This window comes from Xenopus laevis, chromosome 7L (genome assembly GCF_017654675.1).
Source record: "Xenopus laevis strain J_2021 chromosome 7L, Xenopus_laevis_v10.1, whole genome shotgun sequence".
Lineage (NCBI taxonomy): Eukaryota > Metazoa > Chordata > Amphibia > Anura > Pipidae > Xenopus > Xenopus laevis.
This window is the reverse complement of record NC_054383.1, coordinates 131,220,388-131,232,579: the sequence shown is the minus strand read 5'-3', so window position 1 is coordinate 131,232,579 and position 12,192 is coordinate 131,220,388. Positions and strand designations below refer to the sequence as shown.

Here is a 12,192-nt window from a genome sequence, read left to right as displayed (position 1 = left end):
TTACACTTCTCCTATACTGTTGTCTACCTCCACCTCAGGCGCTAATGGCAACACAGAGACAGAGCACACGTGCGCATCCCTTTTTATTACCTCAGAGGACTACTCCCCCTCCCCTCTTAGAAAAACCTTACCTTCCTACACCTGGAAGAATGGAGAAGGACCAGCACCCACCCAGATGCACATATGGGGTGGTTGGGGATTGCCTGCTCAGCTGTGAAATCAGGGCATTCCAAAACCTGACTGCTCATCAGGATTCCATGGATCCCTTCCAAAGATCTCATGCCACCTTCAGAGCTGTCAACCCTCCCTATTTTTTAGGGTTAGATTTGAAGGAACTGTAACACCAAAAAATGAAAGGGTTTTAAAGTAAATTAAATATAATATGCTGTTAGCATGCACTGGTAAAACTGGCATATTTGGTTCAGAAACACTACTATAGTTTATATAAACAAGCTGCTGTGTAGCCATGGGGGCAGCCATTCAAGCACAGGATACACAGTAGATAACAGATAAATACTACTATAGTTTATATAATCCAGCTGCTGTGTAGCCATGGGGTCAGCCATTCAAGCACAGGATACACAGTAGATAACAGATAAGTACTACTATAGTTTATATAAACAAGCTGCTGTGTAGCCATGGGGGCAGCCATTCAAGCACAGGATACACAGTAGATAACAGATAAGTACTACTATAGTTTATATAAACAAGCTGCTGTGTAGCCATGGGGGCAGCCATTCAAGCACAGGATACACAGTAGATATCAGATAAGTACTACTATAGTTTATATAAATAAGCTGCTGTGTAGCCATGGGGGCAGCCATTCAAGCACAGGATACACAGTAGATATCAGATAAGTACTACTATAGTTTATATAAACAAGCTGCTGTGTAGCCATGGGGGCAGCCATTCAAGCACAGGATACACAGTAGATAACAGATAAGTACTACTATAGTTTATATAAACAAGCTGCTGTGTAGCCATGGGGGCAGCCATTCAAGCACAGGATACACAGTAGATAACAGATAAGTACTACTATAGTTTATATAAACAAGCTGCTGTGTAGCCATGGGGGCAGCCATTCAAGCACAGGATACACAGAAGATAACTGATAAGTACTACTATAGTTTATATAAACAGGCTGCTGTGTAGCCATGGGGGCAGCCATTCAAGCACAGGATACACAGTAGATAACAGATAAGTACTATTATAGTTCATACAAATAAGCTGCTGTGTAGCCATGGGGGCAGCCATAGCATAGCACATAACAGATAAGCCCTGTCAAATACAATGGTGTTTTATCTGTTCCCTCAAAATTCGACATTCATTAAAAAAGGAAGGCTGCAAACAACTCCAAATTGATCCCGGGACATCTCCCATAAACTTAAACAGCAATTCGGCAAGTTTTAGGTGTCGAATAGTCAAATTCGAGTTCTTAAAAGTCCAGAGTATGATAAATCTTGAACATTTTTAAAAAACTTGAATCGAATTTGAATAATTCACTAGTCTAATTTGACGGTTTTGACCATGAAAAAAACCATGAAAAAACCATGAAAATGCGAACTTCAAATTTTTCACTTTGACCCTTGATTAATCTGCCCCTTAAGGTATGAAGATCCAAATTAACAAAACATCCGTTATCCGGAAAAACCCTGATCCTGAGCATTCTGGATAACAGGTCCCATACCTGTACTACAATTAAGTCCATAGACATCCTCAGTTTTTCAATATTTGTAATTGTGGACCCAGACTATTCATATGTAAAGTATGCACATGGTAAGGACACGCAAAGCACACTAGGGAAGTAACACACACACATACAGGACCCATGTAGAAAACACGTCATGAGGATAATATTTATTGTTCTTTCTGGGAGTTGGTGGCAGGTTGGCTTGGGATAGCGGTGTCTGTCACCAAAGATGAGGGTGTGAGTCAAACAAAGGGTCAGTTTATTAGTCTCCATGACTCACGGACAAGCTACAGCAGCGTTACTCATTGTTATACAACCCCTTTCAGGAACATCATCAATAGACTAAATCATCCCAGTTGGTATTGACAAGGGCACATTGTCTTGTATGTGATCTAGTAATTTACTCATCTGGGTCTTGTATGACATACCCATGAACTGGATACAGTTGATGAGCTTTTATCTGCTCAAAGGCACAGTTACACAACTTAATGAGAGCTAAGACATCAAGGTGAATCATGTGGCAAGCAATGCAAACAGATGCACTTACTTCTCCTGGTCTTTAAAAGTCTCTTTAGTGAAAGGTGTCAGGGATGGGTTTGTTTAGACAGAGGGCTTCTGGGTGGACTACAGATTTACTTTGATTGTGCCTGTAAGGACAGAAAGAAGAATGTGACTTTACTTTCAGATTTATCAAAGGTCGAGGTGAATTTTCGAATGAAAAAAAAAACGAATTTCAAGCTATTTTTGTGTACTTCGACAACAAATTTGAGTCGAATTTGAAAAAAATTCGAAAAATTATCATGTACTGTCTCTTTAAAAATTCGTCTTCAACCATTCACCATCTAAAACCTGGCGAATTGCTGTTTTAGCCTATGGGGGACCTCCTAGAACTTGGAGTCAATTGGTGGACTTTGAAAAATCAAAGGTTTTTTTTTGAGAAACGTTGAATCGAATTCGAATGCGATTTTCTTCGATTCGTACGATTCAAATTCGGCCCGAATATGGACCTATTCGACAAAAAAAACTTCAACTTAATTTCGGTTGGTCTTTTTGAATTCGAATTTCGAAGTTTTTTCAATTCAAAATTCGACCCTTGATAAACATGCACCTTAAAATTCAATTCGAGTTTTTAAAAAAATTGGAATTTGATTTTCGAGATTTGTCATACTCTGGCCCTTTAAGAACTCAAATTCGACTATCCGCCACCTAAAACCTGCCAAATTGTCAATGAGTTACATCCTGGGATCATTTTGGAGTTGTTTGCAGCTTTCCTGACAAGTTTTTTTCAGAGAGAAAAACTCAAAGCGAATTTGATTCAAGTTTTCTGGTCGATCCTATTCAACCGAGTTTATATAATTCTATTTTTTTAAATAAATTTCAATTGGTCGAATTACGAGTTCATGGGAGTTTTAAAAAACTCCCATGAATTCGAAATCCGACCCCATGGGGGAAATTTACTAAAGGACGAAGTCTCTAACGCCAGGCGAATTTTCGGTCTGGCGAAAGATCGTTACTACGCAAATTCACTAAGTTTTTGATTTTACTGACTGTTACCTCTATCGCCAGACTTGCCTTCACCACCTCAGACCAGGCGAAGTGCAATAGAGTAGATAGGACTTCCTCAAAAAAAAAGTTGAGAATTTTTCCAATTCCCAAAAAAGCTGGTGTCTTTTCCTATTTAAAGGGTGATAGATTGAAAAAGATAGTAAATTTGCCAACATATGGCACCTAAACTATACAGTGGGCACATGTGTAGGGCATTATAACAACTTTATATAATTTTATTAAGGTTCCCTGGGCTTGTGTAATGTAATGTAGTTGCTGCAGCATATACGTCCATTGTACTTTAACTGCACGCCGTATGCTAATTAGCCAACGCTAGCGTAACTTCAAACTGCTGGGCGTAATTTCGCAAGCGTTCGGTACCCTGTGCTCAACTTCGGATCTTTGTGAATTAGCGTTGTCCAGGCGAATTAACGCCTGGCGAAGTGTCCTGGCGATGTGCGCAAAGCCTGCGCTGGCGAATTTTCGCCGGTTAGTGAATTTGCCCCTGAGTGTTTACTTTTCCTGGTCACCAACTGAATTTATCGTTTGACAAATATGTTTAATTTTTATACAATGTCCTTCTCTTTGACGTAGTTGGCCAACTTTAATACATTGCAATATAATGCACAAAAGCCATGAATATCTTGTAAATTATATTCTTATAAACGGTGAGTTCTGATGTCATCAGTTATAAATGGTGAGTTCTGATGTCATTTCTGTCACATGACTCACTGAAACGTGTGTATTATAATAAATAAAGTACCCACAGTTGCAAAATATGAGGATATTAGAAGTTACCTCGGAGTTCCATGACCTGTATAAAAACACTCACCCTTCAGCCTCGTACTTTTATATGGTCATGAAACTCCTCGGTAACTTATAATATCCTTATATTTTACAAAAGGGGGTACTTTATTCACTATATATGGACAAACAATCCCTGTTTTGTTTAAAATGTAAGCCATTTTTAGTAGCAGTATGCACAAAATGTCTCTGTATTAAATATATTGATAATGGGTTGAAAGCAGAGGACTCTTGTATTTGTCTATGTTGTGGTCACAACCTCATTGCACCCCCGCCTAATGTTTTTAAAAATTGGGGTGAGCACAACTTTCCCTTGTTTGTTTTAGTTATACAGGAGCAGTGACCAGCTCCATGTTGTAGCTCCCACCCTTCCCAGCTATAGTCAGGTGATCCCACTGGTGTCTAATAAAAGGGCAGCCAAGTTTGGGAGTTTTAACCTTTAAAGTAGCAAGTAAGTTGCAGGTAAAACTTAGTCCCTGTGTAAAATGTATAATGAAGCAATAGAATTCTTAATGAATCAGATAAAATTGAGCGTAGGACTGGCCAGATATGGGAGGACTTTGATATAGTTATTCAGCTTAAATATATTGCAATATATGGACAAACAATCCCTGTTTTGTTTAAAAGTTAAGTTATTTTTTAGTAGCTTATGGCACAAAATGTCTCAATGGGGCAAATTTACAAAAGGCAAAGTGACTAATGTTCGCGAAAATTTGCCGTCAATACGTTACTTCGCCGTTTTAATAACGGGCGCTGGCGTAATTTTGCTAGCAAAGGAGATAGACTCTAGCACTACTTTGCACTCTTACTTCACTAAGATGCACCTTTTACTGAACGTTACCTGTCCGCCAGACCTGCCTTTGCCAGCTCAGACCAGGCGAAGTGCAATGGAATGTATAGAGCTTCTTCAATTTGTAGTTGAAAAAATTCCCAAAAAATGCTGGCATCTTTTACTTTTTTGAGGGTGATAGGCTGCAAAAGTAAATTAATTTTTTTTGGGTACCCGGGCTCCCCCCTACATTTCCTACCATATGGCACCTAAACTATACACTGGGCTCATGTGTAGGGCAATATAACAACTTTATTTTATTTTATTAAGGTTCCCTGGGCTTGTGTAGTGTAATGTATTTGCTGCAACATATACGTCCATTGTACTTTAACTTCCAGCCCTATGCAAATTAGCCAACGCTAGCGCAACTTTGCTTCGCTTGGCGCAGTAACGCTAGCACAACTTTGCCAGAGTTCGGCACCCTGGACGCAAATTTGGATTTTCGTGAATTAGCGTTGTCCCAGCGAATCTACGCTTGGCGAAGTGTTGCGATGTGAGCGAGGCCGTCGTTGGGGAATTTATGGAGGTTAGTGAATTTGACCCAATGTCTTAAATATATTGATAATGGGTTGAGTGCAGAGGACTCTTGTATTTGTCTATATTTTCCTTCTCTTTGAGCAGGTCATTGAAATGTTATTAAAGTAATGGAATGTCAGCAACAATTTGCTAAAAACATGGCAGATTTATCAAAATTAAAATTTCGGAGTATTCCCTCGAACGTGTGCTTCTTACAGAAAAAAAATGTAAAACTCGATTGCTTAGAAACATGGAAAAATACAAACAAAAAATCACATTCTACCCTCCGTTCTTAATGAGCCTGCCAAATTTCTAAATCATTTGGGAAAACTAGAATTTAAAAATAGTTTTACTTTTGAGAATATCTACCACTGACTTCTACATGAACTCACCAGCTTTTAGATTACATATTTTTTAACCTGAGTGCTTAAAGGGGGTTGTTCACCTTCCAAACATTTTTTTCAGTTGATTTTTTTTCAATTACTTTCCATTTTTATTATTGTTTCCCAAAATTGAAGCTTAGGGGCACATTTACCTAGGGTCGAATATCGAGGGTTAATTAACCCTCGATATTCGACTGCCCAATTAAAATCCTTCGACTTCGAATATTGAAGTCAAAGGTTTTTGCGCAATTCGTTCGATCGAACGATCGAAGGAATAATCGTTCGATCGAAGGATTTTAATCCATCGATCGAAGGATTATCCTTCCATCAGAAAAGTATTAGCAAGCCTATGGGGACCTTCCCCATAGGCTAACATTGGCCGCGGTAGGTTTTAGGTGGCGAACTAGGGGGTCGAAGAAATTTTTAAAGAGACAGTACTTCGATTATCGAATGGTCGAATAATCAAACGATTTTAAGTTTGAATCGTTCGATTCGAAGGTCGTAGTCGAAGGTCAAAGTAGCCAATTCGATGGTCGAAGTAGCCAAAAAAACCATTCGAAAATCACATTTTTTTTCCTCTATTTTCTATTAGTGAATGGGCCCGTTAAAGTTTAATGTTCCAGTCTCTGGTGTTTCAGTCTGACAGCTCAGTGATCCAGAGTAGATTCTGTACTGTTACAATTTGCTTTATTGAGTTGATCCATTTCTCAGCAGCATCACTGGAGTATTAGCAACTATTGTATCAATTCTAACAACTGCCTGTAATGAAACCCAGGGATTCTGCAACAATTTTACAACATTTAGTCGATACATTTCTCAGCAGCAACTCTGGACTATTCACAACTATTGTGTCAATTTTAACAGCTGCCTTAAACGAAACTCTGGGATTCTGCTCAGCAGGGACGAAGATAAGAAATGTATCAACTAAAGGTATCAATTTAGAACAGTTAAAGGGTCGGCGACCCCCCTCCCAGAGCTGCTATAGAAGGTGAAAAATTAAACTTTACACTTCAATATTAGAAAAACTGTCGCACATAGAAAATAGAAAGTAATTGGAAAAAGTCTTTGTTTCTGCTGAACTATCTGAAAACAAGTTAACCAAAAAAAGTGTTTGAAGATGAACAACCCCTTTAAATCTTGAATATATTTTACTGCAAAAAGCTTGAATTGTGGTAGAAAATGTAATTGAAATGTTGATAAAGCAGTCCCAAAGGGGCTGATTCTTTGGCTTCTATTGATGCAGCATATTGAGGGAACCCTGAAATCTCCATCACGTTCAAGATGGCAGTATCTCCAGGGTTTCCCAGGGTTAATGGGAGCGCTACAATTAACATAAGTCATGGATGTCCTGGTGCAGCTATACAGAAGTGCAAGTAGCATGTTAGGACACAAGCATGTTTATTGAATGGCATCAGTGCACACTGACTCTGCTGGCATTTTGACTTGACTCCATTTCAACATCATTTTAATTCTTTATAAAGAGACAATTATGACATTAGGGGTGATTACCATGACCCCTGACACTACTACACAGTTGCTCCCAGTCCTTACCACCTGTCCTATATAATCTGAGGCAAGACCACCAATGGACCCCTAGTCTGATGCTGGAAAGGGGGCAAGAGGGGAAACCTCGGCCTGTTTACCCCCTGCCTCTTCCCGCCTGCCCGTTTCTCCTGAATTCAATGCTGTGAAACACAGATCCTGGTTTTTCATGCTGAAATGTAAGAACCTGTGACTGTGGGCTCTGCCAGCAGGGTAAGGTGCCAACTGATAAACATAGCATAGCTTGTGCCTGATTTTCACACTTTGCACCCTGCCCGCCAATGGTAAAGGACCCCTGTTCACAAAATACAGGAAAGTGCATCAAAGTAGTAATACATTTGTCCAATGCAGTGATGGGCGAATTTATCCCGTTATATGTCGGAAATGCCGCCGATGACAAAAAAAAACTTTGACGCTGGCATCAGAACCGTCGCCAGCGTCAAATGTTTTTGTGGCGCTGGCGAATTTTAGCAGGTGAATTTTCGCGGCAAATTCTTAAATTTATTCGCCAGCGGCGAAACACAAAAATTTGCCGCGAATTCGCGCCTGCGGAATGAATTCGCCCATCACTAGACCAATGTGTAATTTATTAAAAGATAAACCCTTATTGTTATCTTACTATATATATATATATATATATATACACACACACACACAGGTATGGGATCCATTATCCCAAAATCCATTATCCAGAAAGCTCTAAATTACAGAAAGCTTGTTAACCATATCCATTTTATCCAAATAATCCAAAATTTAAAAATGATTTCCTTTTTCTCTGTAATAATAAAACAGTTACTTGTAATTGATCTAATTAGTCCTTTTTGGAAGCATAACCAGCCTATTGGGTTTATTTAATGACTTTCTAGTAGACTTAAGGTATGAAGTTATCCAGAAAACACCAGCTCCTGAGCATTCTGGATAACAGGTCCTATGTGTATATATATATATATATATATATATATATATATATATATATATATATATACATATTTATATATATATATATATACATACACACACACACACACATATACACATATATATATATATATATATATATAAGAAAGCAGAATAGGGACCGCACAAGCTCACCGTTTTTCCACCGGTTCAGGTGCTCAGTCTCACAGTGTCCCCACTGTGAATATAGCAAAAATTCAAGAAAGCAGACGGCACTTCTGAAACTGGGGTTTATTGGAGTACCTGCTGGTAACACCTGACGCGTTTCGGGAGTTATCCCTTATGATTAAGGGATAACTCCCGAAACGCGTCAGGTGTTACCAGCAGGTACTCCAATAAACCCCAGTTTCAGAAGTGCCGTCTGCTTTCTTGAATTTTTGCTATATATATATATATATATATTTATAAATATCCACAAATATCAGAAAACCGTCACACCCACGTAAAACATTTTCACCTCTTTATTTTTATTGTATCAAAGTCCTATATATATATACTGTATATAAAAATATATATATACTTAATGATTCTTAGGCTATAAAGCCCCTGCTTTGTAGTACTCTGTAGAATTACTGTTTATTCACAGGCACATCCAGAGAACCAAACTAACAAAAGACTAATACATAGGCAGAAATAATGCATATATTATGTCAACACAGCTACCACCCTTTATAGTGGCAAGAGACAGTAGCAAACAATCGGACCCCTGGGAGAGGGCTCTATTTTGCTATAAACATTGGTGGGTCGCTGGGCTATAGGCACATCTTGGTATGTAATGCACAGTTTGATTTTCACTGCTTTATTTTACCATTTTCTTCTGCTTAGTATTTTCGCTGGCATGTATTAGTAATTGTCTGGTTTTCTTTTGTGCCCTCCTGCTTGGTTATTCTTGATATAGGGACTACATGGCGTTATTAAAGGGGTTGTTCACTTTAAATTAACTTTTAGTATGATGTAGATTGTGATATTCTGAGACAATTTGCAAATGGGTTTAATTTTTATTATTGGTGATTTCTGAGTTATTTAGCTTTTTATTCAGCAGCTCTCCAGTTTGCAATTTCAGCGATCTGGTTGCTAGGTCCCAAATAACCTAGCAATCATGTATTGATTTGAATAAGAGACAGGAATGTGAATAGGAGAGGGCCTTAATGGAAAGAAGAGTAATAAAAAGTAGCAATGACAATAAACGTGTAGCCTTAGAGAGCATTTGTTTTTAGATGGGGTCAGTGACCCCCATTTCAAAGCTGGAATAAAAAGCAAATAAATTAAAAACTACAAAAAAGAAACAATGGTGGCCCAGTGAAAAGTTGCTCAGAATTAGCCATTGTATAACATATTAAAAGTTAACTTAAAGGTGAACAATCTCTTTAACTATGGCATATGCAGCTCCTAACATTCCCAGGAATGCTGGGAATTGTAGTTCAGGAGCACTTGCAGAGCTACAGGTCTGCGGACCCTTGCAAAGCAGCAAAGTGGTTAAAGGCCCAGGAGCGGCCATAACAAAGATCTGCTTGTGAGGGACACAGAGGCTTGGTCCCATGGGACAATCCTCACAGTTAGAGGACTATTAGTCTTTTGTCCCTCTCTCAGGGTGGTATCACTTGGTACTGTTCGTGGCTGAGCCAGTAACGGGACAAACAGAGGCATCGCTCCGCAGGAACCAGGAATGTCAAGGGATCCTGCCTGAATCCTTACTGGTGAGTGAGGCTTATAAAAGTCATGTATCCCTAATGATATGTTACTGCTGGTGGTTATTATCATATTTTAAAGGTGAACACTGCCCTTAAAATGGAACTATCAGAAAAATGAAAATTTTATATTAGCTTCGTCATACTGAAATAAAAAATTCTAAATACAATCAATTAAATATTCTGCATTGTTTCTGAAATAATCAAGTTTATATTCATTATTCCTCTCTCAGCATCTGTTTCTCTTCATTCTCTCTTCATGCAGCAGTTGGGTGTCATATGAATGATCCAATATATCTTCTACTTCCTAACAGATGAATTAGAGGTCACTCAAATAACTGATTCCAGTACAAACACAATCTAACAAAATAACCCATTTTCTACAAATTTTGCATGTAGAGGGAGGATTTCTGGTGATTTTACTAGTGAGCTCTAATACTTCTTCTAGGCAAAACGAGCCCCCCTATAAGATATATTGGATCTAACTGTCAATGATTATCTGACACCCAACTCCTAAATGAAAACAGAATGAAGAGAAACAGATGCTGAGAGAGGAATAGTGAACATAAACCTGATTATTTCAGAAACGGTACAGAATTTTTAATTGATTGTATCAATTAAAAAAAAAAGTTTCTTATGTCAGTATTATGAAGCTTATATTACATTTTTATTTTCGCGATAGTTCCCCTTTAAGATTTGCACAATGATAGAAAATGTAATTTTAAGCAGCTTTGCTGTATGCCTTTCTTTTAAAGGGTTTTTTAAATTGTTTGTATATTGTGTGGTTGCTATTAAAAGTATATATTAGTATATTCTCTGCACTGCTGGTTCGTAGTCCAGAAACAATGTAGCAGAAGCCAGACCTGGAAGAAAATGGACTTCTAATGCATTGTTCAGAAGCAGAGTTCCAGGAACAAGAAAAGCGAAGCACCGGGAGAATTCAGTAAAATGTAAAAAAATGAAATTTTATTCAATAGACATGTAAAAACCAGTTACAGCAGCAACCCGTGGCTGCCCGCTTAACGCGTTTCGTGGCGTCCTGCCACTTCATCAGAAGCTTCTGATGAAGTGGCAGGACGCCACGAAACGCGTTAAGCGGGCAGCCACGGGTTGCTGCTGTAACTGGTTTTTACATGTCTATTGAATAAAATTTCATTTTTTTACATTTTACTGAATTCTCCCGGTGCTTCGCTTTTCTTGTTCCTGGAATTCTTGTGACCGTGTGGGATGGCGGCTAGCTGTACAGCACGTCTGAATTCAGTGTCCGGTAAGTGCTCCCACTAAAACATACTTTTTCAGAAGCAGAGGAAAGAAAGGGATAAACAAATGCAGCTTTCAATATTTTTTGGATGCAGTTACCCTTTTTTTATTTATTGTAAGTGTTGCTTGTCTTATGCCTTGACATCCTATGGAGAGATGTTTTTAATGCAACTGACTTTGCAATTGGGTATTTGTAAAGATATTCCCTTTGTACCAGTTATACAGCAGAGCTGTTGCATTGCTCCATGGCTTTATAGACGTTAAGACCCAGCTTCAGTTTTGTTACAGGGATAGTTTACCTTAAAGTCAACTTTACTATGTTATAGAATGGGCAGTTCTTAGCAAGCTTTCAATTGGTCTTGCTGCTGAAATTCCAACCTGAAGAGCTGCTGGGCAAAAAATAAATAAATAAATAAAATACCAAGTGATAAATAAATAAAATGAAGACCAATTGCAAATTCCATTAGAATATCACTCTCTACATCACACTAAGGGCTCTTACTGACGAGCGGTTGTAGCTGCGCTCCCCTGCGTTCCGTTTTTCTCCGCAGGGGAGCGCAGGAATAGACGCATTACGTTTTTTCCAATGGGGCTGTACTCACACAGGTGCGTGTAGGCGCCAAACGCAGGTTGAGACGCAACATGCTGCATTTTTCCTGCGTTCGGCGCCTATACGCGCCTGTATGAGTACAGCCCCATTGGAAAAAAACGTAATGCATCTATTCCTGCGCTCCCCTGCGGCCGAACGCAGAAAAACGGAACGCAGGGCAGCGCAGCTACAACCACTCGTCCCTCGTCCCTTAGGGGCAGATTTATTAAGGAACGAGTTGTGTCTTCCACGAAATTCTAGTTTTCAAGGTTATTTTTTTGGTCAAAAATCAAAGTTTCAGTCTAAAAAAAACAATACATTTTCCAAGATTTATTATACCCCGCCTCTGAAAATACACCTGGAATCCGAATATACACCATTTAAAATCT

At 38.7% G+C, this 12,192-nt stretch overlaps 1 protein-coding gene across 3 annotated transcripts in view; it reads left to right on the top strand.

Moving 5' to 3' along the window:
• The first annotated feature begins 9,848 nt into the window (after positions 1-9,848).
• mag.L (myelin associated glycoprotein L homeolog) overlaps positions 9,849-12,192 on the top strand; it is a 71,036-nt gene continuing 68,692 nt past the window's right edge. Inside the window, exon 1 of one of the 3 annotated variants that reach the window (XM_041569743.1) lies at positions 9,849-9,963. The gene's annotated coding sequence lies outside the window, so the exon portion shown is untranslated. The remainder of the gene's footprint in view (positions 9,964-12,192) is intronic. The other 2 variants (XM_041569740.1, XM_018226652.2) reach the window with 2 other exon arrangements.